The following is a 17,935-nucleotide window of genomic DNA, read 5'->3' on the forward strand; positions in this document are numbered from 1 at the left end:
CCTCCCTGCCTCCTTGTTTCCCTCCCTCCCTCCCTCCCTCCCTTCCTTCCTTCCTTCCTTCCTTCCTTCCTTCCTTCCTTCCTTCCTCCCTCCCTCCCTCCCTCTCTTCCTTCCTTCTTTCCTTCCTTCCTCCCTCCCTGCCTCCCTCTCTTCCTTCCTTCCTTCTTTCCTTCCTCCCTCCCTGCCTCCCTCCATGCCTTCCTGTCTCCTCCCTCCCTCCCTCCCTCCCTCCCTCCCTCCCTCCTTCCCTCCCCTCCTTCCCTCCTTCCGTCCTTCACTCCTTCCCTCCTTTCGTCCTTCCTGATTGGCTTTGGGGCCAGACTCAATGGTGCTCAGAGGCTGTTCTTGGCTTGGAATTCTGGAGATGGTTACTTCTGGTAGATCTTGGGGTACCATGTAGTGTCAGAGACGAAACCCAGTTCTCTGACATTCAGACCAGGCACCGAAGACTATAGCCTATTGAGCTGTATGTCTATTTCTTCTTTCCATGTTTTGTATAGTGTTGCTTGTATTTCTGTTTAGTTTTATAAATTCTTCATATGGGGCTGCAGTGATAGTACAGTCTTTAATCCATTTAGCATTCATTTTATTCTATATCCTTAAAGAATGATACTAAAATTTTGATAGGGATTGTATTGAATCCATAAAGTGCTTTGGGTAAAATAGCCATTTTTAACAATGTTAACTCTTGCAATCTATAAACATGGAATATTTTTGCATTTCCTTATGGTTTTTCTATTTTGTTTTTTCTTTATTTATTTGGGTGGAGCACACCTAGCATTGCTCAGAGACTACTCTTAGCTCAGTGTCTGGGGTTGCTCCTGGCGGTGCTCATGGGACCACACAGTTCTGGGGATTAAACTCCCACTTTCTGTATGCGTGTGCTCACTCCAGCTAGTTGAGTTATCTTTTTAGCCCTCCTCTATTTATTTATTTACCATTATTATTGGTTTTGGAGCCATACCTGGTAGAGCTCAGGGCTTATTCGTGGCTCTGCAATCCTGGAGGAGAAGTCAGAGCCATACCTTGGTGGTGCTTAGGGAACCATATGGGGTGCCAGGGATTGAACCCGTGGTTGGCTACATGCAAGGCAAACACCCCACCTCCTGTATTACCTCTCTGCTCCCCTCTTCTATTTCTTTTAATAGTGATTTATAGTTAAGGTCTTATGTATGAGTTTAATACTACTTCCTGGCTGATTCCTAGATCCTCAATGCTTTTTTTATGTGATTGTAAATGAGTGTTTTCTTGGTTTCTGCCTCTTTCTAGTTTGTTGTTTGTACACAGAAATGTAACAAAGTTTTGTGGCCCACTACTTTACTGAGCTGATTTATTATTTCTAATAGTTTTACAGTAGAACTCTTAGCATTTTCTATGTTTACTATCATGTGATCTGCAAATAAGGACTAAATTAGTCCCACTCCATGCCACACAACTGCTGCACCTCTGAACTCTCCTAGGGGCACAAATCCCAGCATCTTTTCTCATTGACTTGTGTTAGTCTGGCTGATGCACTGACAAAATTGAATTTAGAAGTAAGTGTAGGAAAGTTGTGAATTTCATCTAGACTTTCCTTTACTATTTAAAAAATCCATTGAAAAACCTTGGCATGAAATATCTTAATCATGTGAGATTTATTATCCCACCAGAGTCCCCCCCAAATAAGGAATATCCCAAGTGGGCATATTCTACTGCAGCAGAGATCTGCATGTGTGCATGTGTGTAAACCGTAAGGAATCCAGTCAGTGGATCTGTCATTGACTGGATTGCTAACTTGGAACACTAACATTCCTTATTGCAAAATTTTCAGCACATGAGGACTTTACTGGGTTTAGAGTGGGCTAAAAATTTATGCCCAAAGATGGGTAACAGAAGAAAAACCCATCAAATGTAGAAACAAATGGGAGAGTTCAAACTTTCTGAAATCTTGTTCCTGATGATTCTTGTCTTCTGTGTTTTCAGTACCCTCTCTTCTGACCCACCAACACTTTGACGTCAACCCTATACCCTCTTTGTGGTCCAGTGTCCTCTAAAAATTGAAGTAGAAAGGCAGATTTACAGAAAGGCATATCTATTTGGAGGGAATGGGAGGCACTCTTGGCTTTGAACCAGGGTTGTGGCAGGTCATGCATGAGTGCCTTAACTCTGGGTGTTCCTCTGGTCTCAGGCATGTCTATTTAACTTTCCTAGAAGACTAGAGCTCCGAAGCCGTCCTGTGGACCTTCTGGCAAATGTGCATGTCTCAGATCTCTGACTTCTCCACGTCTATCTGGTCTTGCCCTGTGTACATTCTTTCAGTCCCTAGAGCAGTGGAGTAAGTCTTTAATAGAGAGTTTTCTGTGTTTTTAAATCCTATCAAGACTGTTGTCTTCTTATATGCTGCCATGAGGCTCAAAGTTCAAGCTCAAGAATCACATGTATGCAGTTGTTCACATCTGACTTTAAAAAAAATAAAGATTTGATTTATAGTTCAGCCAGCTAACTGTAGACCTGGATCCATCTTCACATCACATTTCTCCCCCATATTATTTTTTTTGTTAACCCATGGTGATGACTGTCTCCCTTTAGTTGTTGCAAATATTTTTATTCTTACTTGTGGACTAACAGCCAATTAATTAGGAGCTGGCTTGTAGGTCCCACTGGGAGCTTGTTTGGACTCATGAAGCGTTCTCACTCTGCTTGATTCATTAGATGGCCAGAGGCCAAGGGTCCAATTTTGCTGGAGCTTTTTCATGAAGGAGACAGAGCCTGGGACTGGGGTGCATCACTGTCTTTTGGCTCTGCTGAACCTTCCTAATGGGTTTGTAAATCTTTTGAGCTCTGTAAGTAGCCCGGCTCACTAGATCACTTAAGCACAGAACTGGAAATCAGCCACTCTTATGTTTTAATTCCCAGAGTCCTCATCCCAGACTTGAGTGTATTCATTTGTAAAAGGGTTATTAATATGAGTTCCCAAGGTTCCAATCAGGCATTTTCCTATTGAGCTACTCTTTGGGACTTATGTTTACGTGGAGTAACTTCATCCTCTTTTTACTAACCTAGCATGTCAGGGTCTCTGCTTTCAGCTCGGTCCTACCAATTATGAAGATTCTATATTTTCTTTTGGTCAAAAGGGATTTCATCTTATTTCCTGTGACTGGTCTCTTTTCTGGATACAAAATCTTGCTCTCTAGAATCTGGACCAGCTGAAACTGCAGTGATGTATTCTAGGAGACAAAAGAAAGTTGGGTCAGGAAAGAGTAGAGAGGTTCTTTGGACAATGAGGTGGGCCTTCTCCATCTCTAACTGTTCTTGAGGGTATTACTTAGGACAACACAAAGAACCCATTTAGGATACACTATTATTGTGACTCTGTCTTCTTTAACGTGTCTTATCCCTTGACACTATCATGCCATGATTTAAGACATTTTATGCTTATACATGAAAACAATGACTCCTGAAAGAAAAGTATTTCCTCTCCAGAGAAGACCAGATAAAGCCTTGAATAAAACCAATGCAAGATTTATAAAACCTTGTGAGATGAAGGGTAAAGGGGCTTTTAAGCAAAACACTCAGTAATGGAAAAATCAATGAAAATGTCCTTAAGAAAAGAAGCGGACTAATCTGTCATTCTTTGTGGGTCTTGCATTTCTTTGTTTAAACAGATTTTCTTTAATTTTGTAGTTGTAAGGTCTGCCTTTGAAAAATGTAACACCAAGGTAGCAGAACATAGGATGATTTTTCAGTATTGTCAACGACTTGTTTTCATCTGTCAAGGGATTGCCACATTACTTTGATTTTGATGATTACATCTATATAACTTAAAACATTTTTCCTAATGAGCACTTTACAGGGAGATCTCAAAAAGATTAAACTGCTGATTGTATGACACCTCTCAGCATCTATACAATAATCTCAGATGTTACCTGTCACCAAGAACAGAGACAAAAAGGAGAGAGGAGTGGGTATGGTGCTTCCAGCAGGTCAATCTGACCTGTGGGGCAAGTGTATCAGCAGCTTGATGGTGTCTTCAGGCTTCCTGATACCCCGAAATTGCCACTGTGCCTTTGACGGACCCCAACAACTTGGTACCAAGTTTACCAAGAAATTAAACGATCAAAAGGTAGGTATGTGGGAGCCACACCCACAAACAACCTCTTGCTCAGCTATACAAGTTCATTTATGGGCCTTATTTCAGAAACTCATAAATAAATCTAGAAAGAAATCAAAAGATGAAGTTAATCTCAGATCCTTGCTTGGCTAAACAGACCAGGATAAATCAGAGGGGGCTGGGTCAGCCTGATGCCTACCCAAGCAGAGTCCCTGGCAGTCACTTTCTTCCACAATCCACCTAATCCTTCCTAATCCACCAATCAGCCTAACTCCACCATCTCTGGATGGACCTCACTGACACATAATCTGCTGAAAATTTTTATATGCAAATTTTGTGACTGAAATCTCCAGTCTTTCTCGGGGTCTGGATGCCCCCACCCCCCAATCTCCCTCTATTTCCAGAAGCCTCAGCAGTCATGTACACAACCCAAAGCTGCAATCCAATTAAAAAGTTACTCCAGTCTTACTGTCCCAATAAAAATACTGAATGCGCTGAACAAACATCATGACCTCTTATCACCTGTGTTGCAAAACATAATGCAAAAAAGGAAAAGGAGGGAGAGAGAGAGAGAGAGCAAGAAGGAAAGTGCCTCCCATAGAGGAAGGCTGGGGATGGCAGGTGGGGTGTTGGGGGATGGTGGTAGGGAAACAGGGGATATTGGTGGTGGGAAATGTACACTGGTGGTGGGATGGGTGCTGGATCATTTGTATGACTGAAACGCAGTTGTGAACAGCTTTGTAGTGGTCTATCTTATGGAAAAATTAAAAAAAAATTTAAAAAGTAATGTGGAGTTCATGCCCAATACAATCAGCTTAATTAATGGCTGAATAAATAGCAGTGCTCCTACATTTTAAAAAAAAAGGACAGAGGAGCACAGGAAATGTAAAAAGGTTTTTGTAAATGGTACACTTTAAAGTGAATTATGGGGAACAGAACATTAGGACAGTGGGCAGGACTCTTGTTTTGCTTGCGACTGACCAGGGTTTGATCCTGGCACCCCATATGGTCCTCTGAGTACTGAGCACTGCCAGGAGAGATCCTTGAGCTCAAAACCGGTAGAAAGTGCTGAGAATAGCGAAATGGGGCCCCAAAATAGAAAAACTGAAACAAAATGAAAAGATGGATTGTGGCTATAAAAGCAATTTAACTGTAACTGCACCCCATGACTACCATTACCCCATTACTCTCTTCTTCTGGCTACTTTGGATGGGTCCCACCAGATGAACAATGAGAATTCTTTGTTTTTGTTTGGGGGTCACACCCAGAGGTACTCAGGGCTTACTTCTGGCTCTGCTTTCCGGGATCACTCCTGACAGGCTCAGGGGACCACACAAGGTGCTGAGGATCAAATTTAGGTCAAAAGGCATGTGTCCTACCTACTATACTGTCTCTCTGACCCTCAATGGGCATTTATTATACAGATAATCAGGACTGTAAGAGGCTACTCTTCATAGTATTATTTAAAATAGAAAAAAGGGACTGGAGCGATAGCACAGAGGGTAGGGTGTTTGCTTTGCACATGGCTGGCCTGGGTTCAATTCCCAGCATCCCATATGGTCCCCTGAGCACTGCCTGGGTAATTCCTGAGCACAGAGCCAGAAGGAACCCCTGTGTATTTCCGGGTGTGACCCAAAAAGGAAAAAAGAGGGAAAAAAAGGGTTTGGAACAATAGTACAATGAGTAAGGCACTTGCCTGGCATGCAGCCTACTCAGGTTTGATGCCAGCATTCCATATGGTTCCCTGAGCTATGTCAGAAGTTATCCCTGAGCCCAGAGCCAGTAATAAACCCCGGACATCTACGAATATGGCCAAAAAGAAAATAGCAACAAAATTTCAAAATAATTTAGATGTCTATCAATAAGGGTTGAGCTCAAAGATGACTGAACTACCATAGCCATTGCATAAAAAAAAATCCATGTGTGTTTGTATATGACTATATGTAGCTCCTCAAGTTTCTATATCTCTACTTGATTCCTAAAATAGAGTTGTTAAATACTTTCAACATGTTCATGCATTACCTATTTTAAAATAAAATACATGGATCCAAAGTGGTTTTGGTTCTTTGAACACTGGCAGGAGTGATCCCTGAGCCCAGAGTCAGGAGTAAACTCTGAGCACAGCCAAGTGTTCTCTTTAAACAAACAAACTAGAAAAATGCAATTCAAAACAGATTTTAAAAAAGTATTGAGTCCTATTCTTCAGGTCATGGTAATCAGCAAAGGAAGAAGTCTAATTTTGATTTGGAAAGGTTAGAAACTGCTGCCAAACTGTAGGGAAAACACACATGGCAAATTTAGCATGAAATTAGAATCTTTCAAGAGATAAGAGAAGGTTTCCCACGCTCCTGTTATAGCCAAATCTTATACCACTTGTACTAGTGTGGCACAAAAAACCAACTGAATTTATTGACATAGAAGCACCCTCATTTTATCTGCTCACAGTTCTGTGTGGTGGCACTGGGTCTAGAGGACAGTTCTCCAAGAGGTCTGGGTCATTGAGGCTCACCCCCACTTTGGGGGACTAGAGTTCCGAAGGTCTCACTTACTCACTGCTCACTGCTGCTGGTTGCTTGGTTCATGGACCTCTAGCAGGCTCTCCTGGTACTGGATTCCAAAAGCAACAAGAGGCAAGATGCAAGTCTATCCACAAATACTTTCCAACCTTCTGTTTATAAAATCTTTGGCGATGTCCCACTGGTCAGAGATAACATGTCCACGTTTAGAGTCAAAGTAGGAGGTATTCACACAAACTTATACATTCATTAATGGCCATTTATGTATTATCCAATGACTGGCAACAGAATATTGTACTCTGTTTTTCTGAGGAAAAATGGAAAGCTTGAAACCGATTGAGAACTTCTTAATCTTTAACTTTGTGACCCCCATGGAACATCTAACTCAGGGCTGCTCATATAATTGGTATATCCAAGCAATGCTTGTTCGCCTCAGTCCCTAATACTTGACTGACAGGAGAGTATCTGGGGCTTAAGTAAGGACACTTTTGATTATGCCTTGAACCTCATTGGATTTCAGGTAGCATAAGAAACCAGAGAAGAAGTTCATTGTACTTTTTTATTTGGGATTGGCAAAGTCACTATGTTAGCCTGGACCTAAACAATTGTAAATTTAAGCTTATTAACAAATTCAACTGCACTTAAAATTTATTCCAATGTTTCTCCACTCCATTGCAATCTTTGAATTCCTCAAGAGATGTAAAGGATAAGATGCAACATCTTATGTACTCTCAGGGGCCTTTCCTAGCTCACTGCTCTGGGTATGTCAAGATGTTTCTCTGGGGATTAAATTCTGGCCTCCTGCAAACTGCATATTTAGCCTTTTGAGTCATCCTGTTCCTTTAGTTTTTAAAACTATTTTTTGGGGGGAACCATACCTGACAGTTCTCAGGGCCTACTTCCAGCTTGGTGTTTGAGGATCACTTGAAGAACTATGCAGTGACTGGAATTGAATTTGCGACTTTTGCATGCAAAGCATATGCTCGGTCCATTGGGCTATCTCCTGAGCTCTAAAACTATTTTTTAAATGTCACTATGAGCAAATGGTTTAAGTAACATTAGCAAAAATTATATTAAGAACCAATAGTTCCTCTTTCTCGCCTCATCTTTTCCTAATTATTAAGTTACGTATTTCTATCCATCTTATAAATATTTCAACTTATTTTACTTATTTAAAGTTTTTTAGGTGGCTGGGGAGATAGTGACGTAATTAAGGCTCTTGTCTTGTATTCACTTGACCCTGGTTTGCTTCGCTATCACCACCTGGCTCCCTGAGATCTGTTGAAAGTAACCCTGAGCACAGAAGCTCCCCTAAATACTGCCAGCTATGGCTCAACACCCGACAACCATTACCACTTTTTCTTTTAGTTTGTTTTTGTGCCACACCAGCAATGCTCAGGGGTTTCTCCCTGGTCCTGCACTCAGGAATTACTCCTGGTGGTGCTATGCAGACTATGTGGGATTCTGCAGATCGAACCCAGGTCAACCATGTGCAAAGCAAATGCCCTACCCACTCCAGCCCCTCATTACATTTTTAAAGGTTGTTTACGTAGTGCTGGCATACACCCTGCTGTTGAGCTGCATCCTTGGTTCTTATTCTATTTTATTTAAATTATATTGTGTGTGTGTGTGTGTGTGTGTGTGTGTGTGTGTGTGTGTGTGTGTGTGTGTTGCTAGAGAAAACTCAGTCTCATACCTGAGTTGAGGAAGATGACCGTTAGAGATGTAGTCTGCCTTTCACCGAGAGCATCACATGGAGCATGATTGCAGTTCCCTAGCAGATCAGTTTGATTGTGGAAATAGGGTCTGGTTTGACATGTGTTTGGGAGTTGGCACTTGGCAGTGCTCAGGGCCTCTTCCTGCTCCTGGCTCATGGGACTATGCAGTGTCAGAGATCGAGCTCAGGCTCCCTGTGGGCTTTGTATGCCCCCTCTCCAGCCTTAGTTTAATTTTTGTTGGGATATATCTCATCAATTTTCCACTCAGTTGAGAGTATTCATATTCCCAGTGTGGCCATTCTGGAGCCATAAATGGATGTTTGGAAGGGTCAGTGAAACCTCTGGTTCTGGCTGGCTAGAGGTCCAACTCTCCCAGTCCAATCTCCAGTTTCTCTGTTCAGCTCATCATACCTCCTCGCTTGTAACTGTGTTCTGCTTTTATGCCAATTCTCATGTTTTGCTCGCATGGCTTAATATTTAGCTAAGGACTCTAGGAGATCCTTATGCAGGTTTACAGACCTTCTCTCTGAAAAGTTACCTCCATATTATTTTCATCCACACATAAAATTCTAGTTTTTTTTCAGCCACCCTGTGATTAAGTTGCTTTCTTTTATCTAAACGATTGTTTTCTATTTGGTTCTAGTTTTATTACCTTGATTTGCCAACACTAGATGAATGTGGAGCTCACTTTGTATTTGTAAAGAGAAGGGAAGCATCCTTCTCTAAAGACCAAATTCTTATGTTTTTTTTTCTGATGCCTAAAATGAGTTTTGTATTTATTTTTATGTTGTTTAAAGCTGTAGAATAAGTCTAAATGTTATCTTCAGTTGTGGTCAGTTGTGTGTCTGTTTTCTATATTACATTTCTACATAAAATGGGAATACTGATTCATCAACTTTATTCTATTTTTTTTTTTTTATTTTACCGGGGAATCACATCGTACAGTGTTTGGGAGTCCATAAGCAATCTCCCAGCACTGTTTCATCAAGTTTAGATATCCTCTTTCAATTATGGAATGATAGCTCTTTTTTTTTTTGTAGGAGTATTGCTATTTATTCAGCCACTGGTTTGCTGATTGAATTAGGCATGAACTCCACCTTAATTTTTTAAAAATTTTACTTATTTTTTTCTTTTTATATTTATGTATTGAATCACTGTGGGAAAAGTTACTAAGCTTTCAGGTTTAAGTCTCAGTCATACAATGATCAAACACCTTTCCCTTCACCAGTACTCATTTTTCACCATCAAGAACGCCAGTATACCCCCCTCCCCACCCCTCCCAATGCCTGTGAGGCAGATGCTTTCTACTTAACTCTTCTCTACATTGATTACATTCATTATTTCGACAAAAGATGCACCATTATTGTTTAGAATTCCCCACCAAACAATCAGAATTGCTGAAAGGCATTGTGAAATATTTTGTTTTCTATAGCTGGTTATGAGAATCATATAATGTCATGCAGCCACGTTTTGGATTTTTGCAAAGAGTGAGATAATTACGAGATTGGTTTCTGTGTGTCTGGTGTTATGGCTGTGCCAGAGAGCCACTCGTGGGGGGTTACTTGTGACCTCACCTCGGTGGGTCGTGAAGGACGTGCTGGTACCGCCCCCCCTTCCCATGAGACTGCAGTTGCCCCGTCACCCCTGGCTCGTACCTGGCTTTCTTATAAGCTCTGAGGCAGTGGCCACCTTGCTGCCAGGGGGGAAAAAGGTGGAAGTGAGCAACACCCTTTCCTTCCTGGGGAGGCATGGCGCCATAGTTTAACACATGGTCCATTCACTTTTCTTCTGCAAGCTGTTGGGCTCTGGACTAAGTCCTTTTGCCTCTGGAGCCATGGCCGTTCCAAAGAGCCTCTTGTGGGGGGCAATTCATGACCTTGGTAGGGTGTGAAGGACGAACCGGTACTGTCCTCCTTCCCATGAGACTGCAGTTGCCCCTTCACCGCCGGTTCATACCTGGCTTTCCAATAAGCTCTGAAGTGGCAGCTACCTTGTTGCCAACGGGGAAAAAGGCAGAAGGGAGCAACACCCTTTCCCTCCCGGGGATGCATGGCGCCTTAGTTTAACGCATGGTCCATTCACTTTTCTGCTGCAAGCTGCCGGGCTCTGGATTAAGTTCTTTTGCCTCTGGAGCCTTGGTCGTGCCAGAGAGCTGCTTGTGGGGGGCAACTCGTGACCTCGGTAGGGCGTGAAGGACGAGCCTGTACCACCCCCCTTCCCATGAGACTGCAATTGCCCCGTCACCGCCGGCTCATACCTGGCTTTCCAATAAGCTCTGAGCCGGTGGCCACCTTGTATGCATTCCAGATGCATTTCTGCCAAAAGCCGCTGGGTTTTAAGATTTGTTTCTGAGTCTCCGGTATCATGGCTATTAATCAGCTTGATCAGGAGCCAGAGAGGCCTTTTGTAGGCGGCGACTCAGGGTCTTGTTGGGATGGGGAGAAAGAGTTGGCTCCACCCCCATGTGGTGAGGGCCCGTGTGTCTCGTCACTGCAGGCCAAAACCTGACTGTCCAGTGGCCTCTGGAGGATGGTGGTCACCAGGCCTCCAGGGGGAACAGGCCAAGGCAGGAAACCTATTCCCACCTGGGGCGGCGCCGTTAACCTACTGCAGGAACAGGACGCATTTCTGCCAAAAGCCTTTGTGTTCCGAGATTCGTTTCTGAATCTCTGGGATCATGGCCGTTAAGCAGTTCTATTAGGAACCAGAGAGGCTATGCCTCCAATTATATAGCTGAGCCAGAGGTGGTTTGTGGGTGTGTCTCCCACATACCTAACTTTTGGCCGTTTACTTTCTTGGTAAACTTTGCCCCAAGTTTTTGAGGTCTTGCCACAGGCACAGCGGCAATTTTGGGGTATCTGAAAGTCTGACAGTGCCATCAGGCTGCTGATGCACTCACCTCACAGGTACAGATTGACCTGCTGGCAGCACCATACCCCCGATAGCTCATTTTTACACTTCTTTCCATATGCTTATTTTCACAATAAAATTATATCCCAATTACATTCACATTTTTAGCTTTGTTATTATTATGAATTTGCAAATCTATTCACTGCTAAATCAAATTTTGTACTCTGATCACATTTCCTTTCCTGTTCAAATTTGTCTTCCTGGACTTAATAATGGCGGTTTTATTTAGCAAGCTACGGAGAGTATCTCACCCGTACGGCAGAGCCTGGCAAGCTACCCGTGACTATTGACCCAGCCCCTCTCACATGATTTCTCTGAATATTTCCTCCCTTCTTGTCTTAGATTACTAGGGATACTATAACAAAAGGGCACAGACTACTGACTTAAATAACAGAAATGAAGTTTCTCACAGGTGGGGCTGGAAGTTCAAGATCAGGACACTGACAGGTGTGTTTCTCTGCCGCTCCCTCCCGTGCTTGCAGACAATTGCTCCTTGCTGTATCCTCACGTGGCCTTTCCTCTGCAGGGAGCCGCCCTGTTCTTTCTCCCTCATTTTATAGGACACCAGTTATACTGGATTCAGTTTCCACCCTAATCGCTTCATTGACTTAATCACCTCTTTAAAGATCTTATCTCCAAATACAGCTCCCTACAAAAAGACCAGGCATTGGCACTCCGCTTGAGTGTGGAGAGGACACCATTCCGTTAACATCAACTTCACCATCTTTTTTTTCTATATTCCTGGACTTCCTTTTCTTTGGTAGGAGAACTTCTTAATTAGAGTCCCTTTTGTTGAAGTTCTCCTGAGAAAGAGCTCATTATGGGGGAGTTAGGTGGAAGAGCAATGGTATTGGTGAGGATTAGTTTCCTGATTGTGCTGGGTCGAGGTAGGGAATGAGACAGCTTGACAAAGACTTGCAGCAAAAGCACCCCTCTCTTGCTCTTGCCTTCAGCATTCACAGCTGCCTCTGGTGCTTGAGAATTTCTGCAATTTTGAAAAATTAATGGAATTGCTGTCTATCCTGTTTACCACATCCTACCAAATTCTCAGTGATTTATGGATTCCATTGTTATTGATCTATTATTTGTTTGCACCATGATAGAATTTCAGGGGTAGAGTTTAAAGCAACTCTCTTGTCTGCAGGATCAACAGTATCCACCGCCAGAATTCTGGTGCCAACCGTCATCAAAAACACCCCTCTACCCAATCCCCCTAAACTCCCTTCTCTCTCTGGGAAACCATCATTTTCACCCCATCTAGAAGTTAGTTTTGTTGGTGTTCTTTTCTTTTCTTTTTAAAAATTTATTTATTAATTGATCACAATGAGATACAGAGTTATAAAGTTGTTCATGATTGGGTTTCAATCATATAGTGTTCCAACACCTGTCCATTTACCAGTGTACATTTCCCACTACCGATCTGCCCCTTCCTCACTTTGGCAGCTACTTTTCTTCTCTCTCTCTGTCTCTGTCTGTCTGTCTGTCTGTCTCTCTCTCTCTCTCTCTGTCTCACTCTCTCTCTCTTCTTCCTCTATCTCTCTCGTCTCCAGCCTCCTCCCTCTTTCTCCTCTTTCCTTTTGGGCATTATGGTTTACAGATACTGAAAGCTTATCAAGTATATACTTATTTTCAACATTCAGTTCCTTTACTTATTTTCAACATTCAGTTCCTGTCCAAAATGATCATTTCCAACTATTATTGTCATACTGGTTCCTTCTCTATCCTATCTGCCCTCACACACTTGTAGCAAGCTTCCAACCATTGACCAGTCCTTCTGGCCTTCCCTTCCCTTCCCTTCCCTTCCCTTCCCTTCCCTTCCCTTCCCTTCCCTTCCCTTCCCTTCCCTTCCCCCTCTCCCTCCCCTCCCCTCCCTTTCTTCTTCTCTTCTCTTCTCTTCTCTTCTCTTCTCTTCTCTTCTCTTCTCTTCTCTTCTCTCCTCTCCTCTCCTCTCCTCTCCTCTCCTCTCCTCCCCTCACCTCCTCTTCTCTTCTTCTCTTCTCTTCTCTTCTCTTCTCTTCTCTTCTCTTCTCTTCTCTTCTCTTCTCTTCCCTTCTCTTCTCTTCTCTTCTCTTCTCTCCTCTCCTCTCCTCTCCTCTCCTCTCCTCTCCTCTCCTCTCCTCTCCTCTCCTCTCCTTCTCTTCTCTTCTCTTCTCTTCTCTTCTCTTCTCTTCTCTTCTCTTCTCTTCTCTTCTCTTCTCTTCTCTTCTCTTCTCTTCTCTTCTCTCCTCTCCTCTCCTCTCCTCTCCTCTCCTCTCCTCTCCTCTCCTCTCTTCTCTTCTCTTCTCTTTTTTTCTTTTTGACTAGTCAATTTACTTTAGTTATTTATATCTCACACACTTGCTATTCACTTTATCAAATAGAATAATATTCTCCTGTTCCCTGAATTTTGTTCCACCGGTATCATTTCAGCTTTTTTTTTTAAAGCAGAGAATCCTATATTCCACTGAGTATACATACTGTGATATCTTCTTCCAGTTGCCTGTTGACAGAATTAAGGTTGACTCCCTGTTTTGGTTCTGTGTTGTGACACACAATTTTGGATCAGTACAAAATCCTTAGGCTTGATCTTCTTCCTTTGTGCTGAGTTACTTAAATTTTTGCTCATCCTCACCTACTTTGCACACAGGAAGCTCAAATCAGTTCCCCTGTGCTGCTGGAGGCAACCACCATGCACTGAGCCAGGAGTGACTCCCAAGCACCACTGGGTATAACCCCAAACTAAAAACTAAAACCAAACTCACCTTTCCCACAAAAACACAAAGGAAATCCTCAGAGATTTTGCTCTTTTCTATAGTTTTTGTTTGAGGTTACAGATGTGTTTCATTGAACCTTTTTCTGTGCCAGTTTCTAGCTCTCATTATTACAGAATTATTTATTATTTTTATTTTTGGATTTTGAGGCCACATCCAGAAATATTCAGGGGTAACTCTGGCTCTGCACTCAGGAATCACTCCTAGCAGAACTTGGAGGAACCATATGGCTGCAGGGATTTAACCTGGGTCGGCCATGTGCAAGGCAAGTGCCCTATCTGCTGTGCACTTGCTACAACCCTACAGTTAGCTTTAAAAACTAACTAAAACTAACTAACTAACTAACTAAATACGTTTTGGAGGGGAGTGGCTGGGGATACCACAGCTGGTGGTATTCAGGCTTTGCTTTTGGCTCTGTGTTCCGGAATCACTCCTGGAAGAGTCGGGGGTCTTTCACCAAGTGAAATACCGGGATTAAACCAATCTCAGCCATATGTAAGGCAAATGCCCTACCCACTGTACTATATCTCTGGCCCCAGAATTCAGAAGCAATTTTCTGAACTAAGAAATAAATGGAGGAGAGAGAAAAAGAGAAGAAAAGTGCCTGCCATAAGGGCAGGTTGGGGGTGGGAGATAATGGGAGAAAAACTGGGGACACTGGTGCTGAGAAGTATACTGGTGCTGGTGGAGAGATGAGTGCTGGAACACTGTATGACTGAAACCTAATCATGAACAACTTTGTAAGTGTTTATACACAGTGATTCAATAATAAAATCTTTTTAAAAATGTAAATGCTTTTATCTATTTATCTTGGTATAGCCCTGTAGCACTGTCCTCCTATTGTTCATCAATTTGCTTGAGAGGCCCCAGTAGTGTTTCCATTGTGAGACTTGCTGTTACTGTGTTTGGCATATCGAATATGTCACGGATAGCTTGCCAGGTTTTGCTGTGTGGGCAAGATACTCTCGGTAGCTTGCCAGGCTCTCCGAGAAGGTTGGAGGAATCGAACCCGGGTCAGCCGGGTCAGTAGTGTGCAAGGCAAATGCCCTACCCACTGTGCTACTAAGACTTAACAAATCTAGTTAAATTTGTACATTCTTGGGATAAGTATTCCACTGATTTCTGTTACAGAAAGTTAATATTAACCTAACTAAATCAAATTTGATGGCTTTCTTTCCCTTCCTCCCCCTATCTTTCTTTCTATCTCTTGAGATCTTAGATAAATTAAATTATTCATATTTCTCTGTTCTTCCTTGTTTATACAAAGGCCACTGTCTTCATACTGGTGCATGGAAGTAGTGTGAGATAGAGACAAAATGGATGAAAGAAAGAAAAAGAAAGAGAGAAATAGAGAGGAAGAGAGAAAAAGAGAAAAAAGAGAGAAAGAGAAAGAAAGAAAGAAAGAAAGAAAGAAAGAAAGAAAGAAAGAAAGAAAGAGAAATGCTGTATTGCAGAAGTAATGTAATGGAGAAAATAAACCCAAGGTTGTGAAGGAGAGTCAAAGAGGGGCGCTGGTGAGGTTGGCCAGGGAAGGCGTCTCTGAAGAAATGCTATTGACGCTAAAACTTGAAAAGGAGTCGCCTTTGAAGAGGAGAGGCTATTTGAAGAACTGAAAGGAAGCCAGTGAAGTTGGAGTGCAGCAGACAAGGAGGAGCGTGGCTCCGGAGGAGATTGTAGGGTGGTGAGGGCCAGTCCTACAGGGTCTTTTAAGCTAGTTAAGAACTTGAGATTTTATCTGAAGTGCAAAGGAAGGCCATTGTTAGAGGGAGGGCAGGATGATGTCATTTCTGTAGTCCTTGCCTTTAAGATACACTGGCTAGGACCATGTGAAGGAGTTAGGGAGTGAAGGTAGGAATGATAGAAGGGACATTAAGATGTTGGATGGTGTGGTTGTAACAATAGCACAGCAGGTAGGGCATTTGCCTTGCACGTGTCCTGCCTGGGTTCAGGTTTGATTCCCAGCATCCCTGAGCACCACCAGGAGTAATTCCTGAGTTCATGAGCCAGAAGTAACACCTGTGCATTGCCAGGTATACCCAAAGAGAAAAAAAAAAAAAAGAAGAAAAAAAAAGATGTCGGATGGCTTAGATGGGAGATGATGCAGGCACTGCCTGGAAACCACAGTAAGATGGAAAGAAGTGGGTGGAATCAGGGATTAATTTGGGAACAGATTGGGCAGGGTTTGTGGAATTGGATATGTGGAGTAAGGGAAAATGATGCAGAATTTATAAACAATCTGATGGCCTCTGTGATCACCTCTTCTGATGGCCACAGCTTACATCTGAGGTGTTGGCATTTCTCTGCTGAGGGTGAGGGGGAGCATTATCAAATCAAGTATGTAGGGAAGAAATGGGAGTTGTTTGGTTTGGATTTCTCCCAAAGCAGTGCATGGGGGTCGCTCTTGTCAATTTGCTGGGGAACCATGAGATGTTGAGGATTAACCTGGGCCTCCTACAAACAGCATATGTGTCTAGGCCCACTAAGCTGTCTCTCTTGTGTGATATATGGAATATTTGTTTTTTGTGTTTGTTTGTTTTGTGGTCACCCTCATCAATGCTCAGGGCTTACTCTTGGCTCTGTTCTAAGGCATCAATCCTAGTGAAGCTGGGGAACCGTATGGGGTACTGGGGGTTGAACTCGAGTTGGCCATGTGCCCTGCCCACTCCCTGTACTCTCTCTGGCTCTAAGATATGAGGTTTTTGAAAAAGATATCTACAATGTTGTTAGGACACTGCTCCTAGTTTGTGGGAATTAAATTTTTAAAACTAATAATTATTGTTGTTTTTATGGTCATACCCAGCAGTGCTTAGGGCTTACTACTGGTTCTGTACTCCTGGCAACAGTCAGGAGACTACACGTGGGAACCTTGGGCTTAGTTGTGTGAAAGGAACGTGCCTTTGACTAGAGTTATCTAGTCAGAAATTACCATAAGCAGACTTTGTGGGGTAGGATAGGCAAGATCAAGGTCAAATAGAATCAGTGCTTGAGATAGAGCTTTGAGTTTTGAAACAAAAACAACCAATAACACCAACAACCAAAGCAATCTGTATAACAAAAGACTGAAAAAGGGAGCAAGAACCTGCCAGGCCAGGGCTGCCTCAGGAAGGGTTGGGGGTGGGGGGGGGATGGAGGGGAGGGTGTTAGCTGGCTCTTCCTGTCTTGGGGAGATCCTTGGCCTTATCTCAGGTGACTGAGGTTTGCCTTGCCTGCCCAGGACCCAGCTGAATGAGCTTCGAAAGCTTCCTGCAGGAGCCAACCATGAACTCACCTGAGTTTTACTCCTCTTAGCTCAGCCCTACTCAGGCCCGGACAGCAGGGACAGCCAGGGACAGCACCAACCTTGGAGATGGTTGGATTGTCCCCGGTTTCAATTGCAGGGAGATTCCCTTATCTTTGGGCTAGCCCTGTCCCCCACTAATTTACACCTCCCCTTATCTTTCCCATCTATTGTCCCTCTGCCCTGATGCTCCTTTCCATGGCTCTCTGCCCTGTCCCAGTGCTGGAGTGCAGGCAGCCTGGCCCTGAGCTGACCCCTGGGGACCTCATTTGTCACCTGCCAGCACTTCTTACTCCAGGCCTGTCCAGGCTCCCTTTGATGTTACCAGGGCTCGGCTCTGCCTCCACCTAGAGTTCCCCCTGCTCCCTGCCCGTGCGTACTGGCATTGTCCAGGCGCCAGGAGACAGGCTTTCAGGGGCTGGGACCATTGTGCCTTGCAAGATAGGAGTGAAGGTAGAAGCGGAAGTGGTTACACCTGTGCAGCCAGAGCACCGGGTTCTGAAGGGCCGAGCTGGCAGGTCTCTGGGCTCCTGAACATCAGAGTGATGAGTGAGTGCAGCCCGGGGTTCGGGATTGTCCTTTCCCACAAAGCAGGTGGGTGCATGTTCGTGTGCAGCAGGCCACGTGCTGCAGCCTAGAGAGAAAACTCAGAAGTCCTGGCCTGAGAGATAACA

This window comes from Sorex fumeus, unplaced genomic scaffold (assembly GCF_029834395.1).
Source record: "Sorex fumeus unplaced genomic scaffold, SorFum_2.1 ptg000128l, whole genome shotgun sequence".
NCBI classification, from domain to species: Eukaryota; Metazoa; Chordata; class Mammalia; order Eulipotyphla; family Soricidae; genus Sorex; species Sorex fumeus.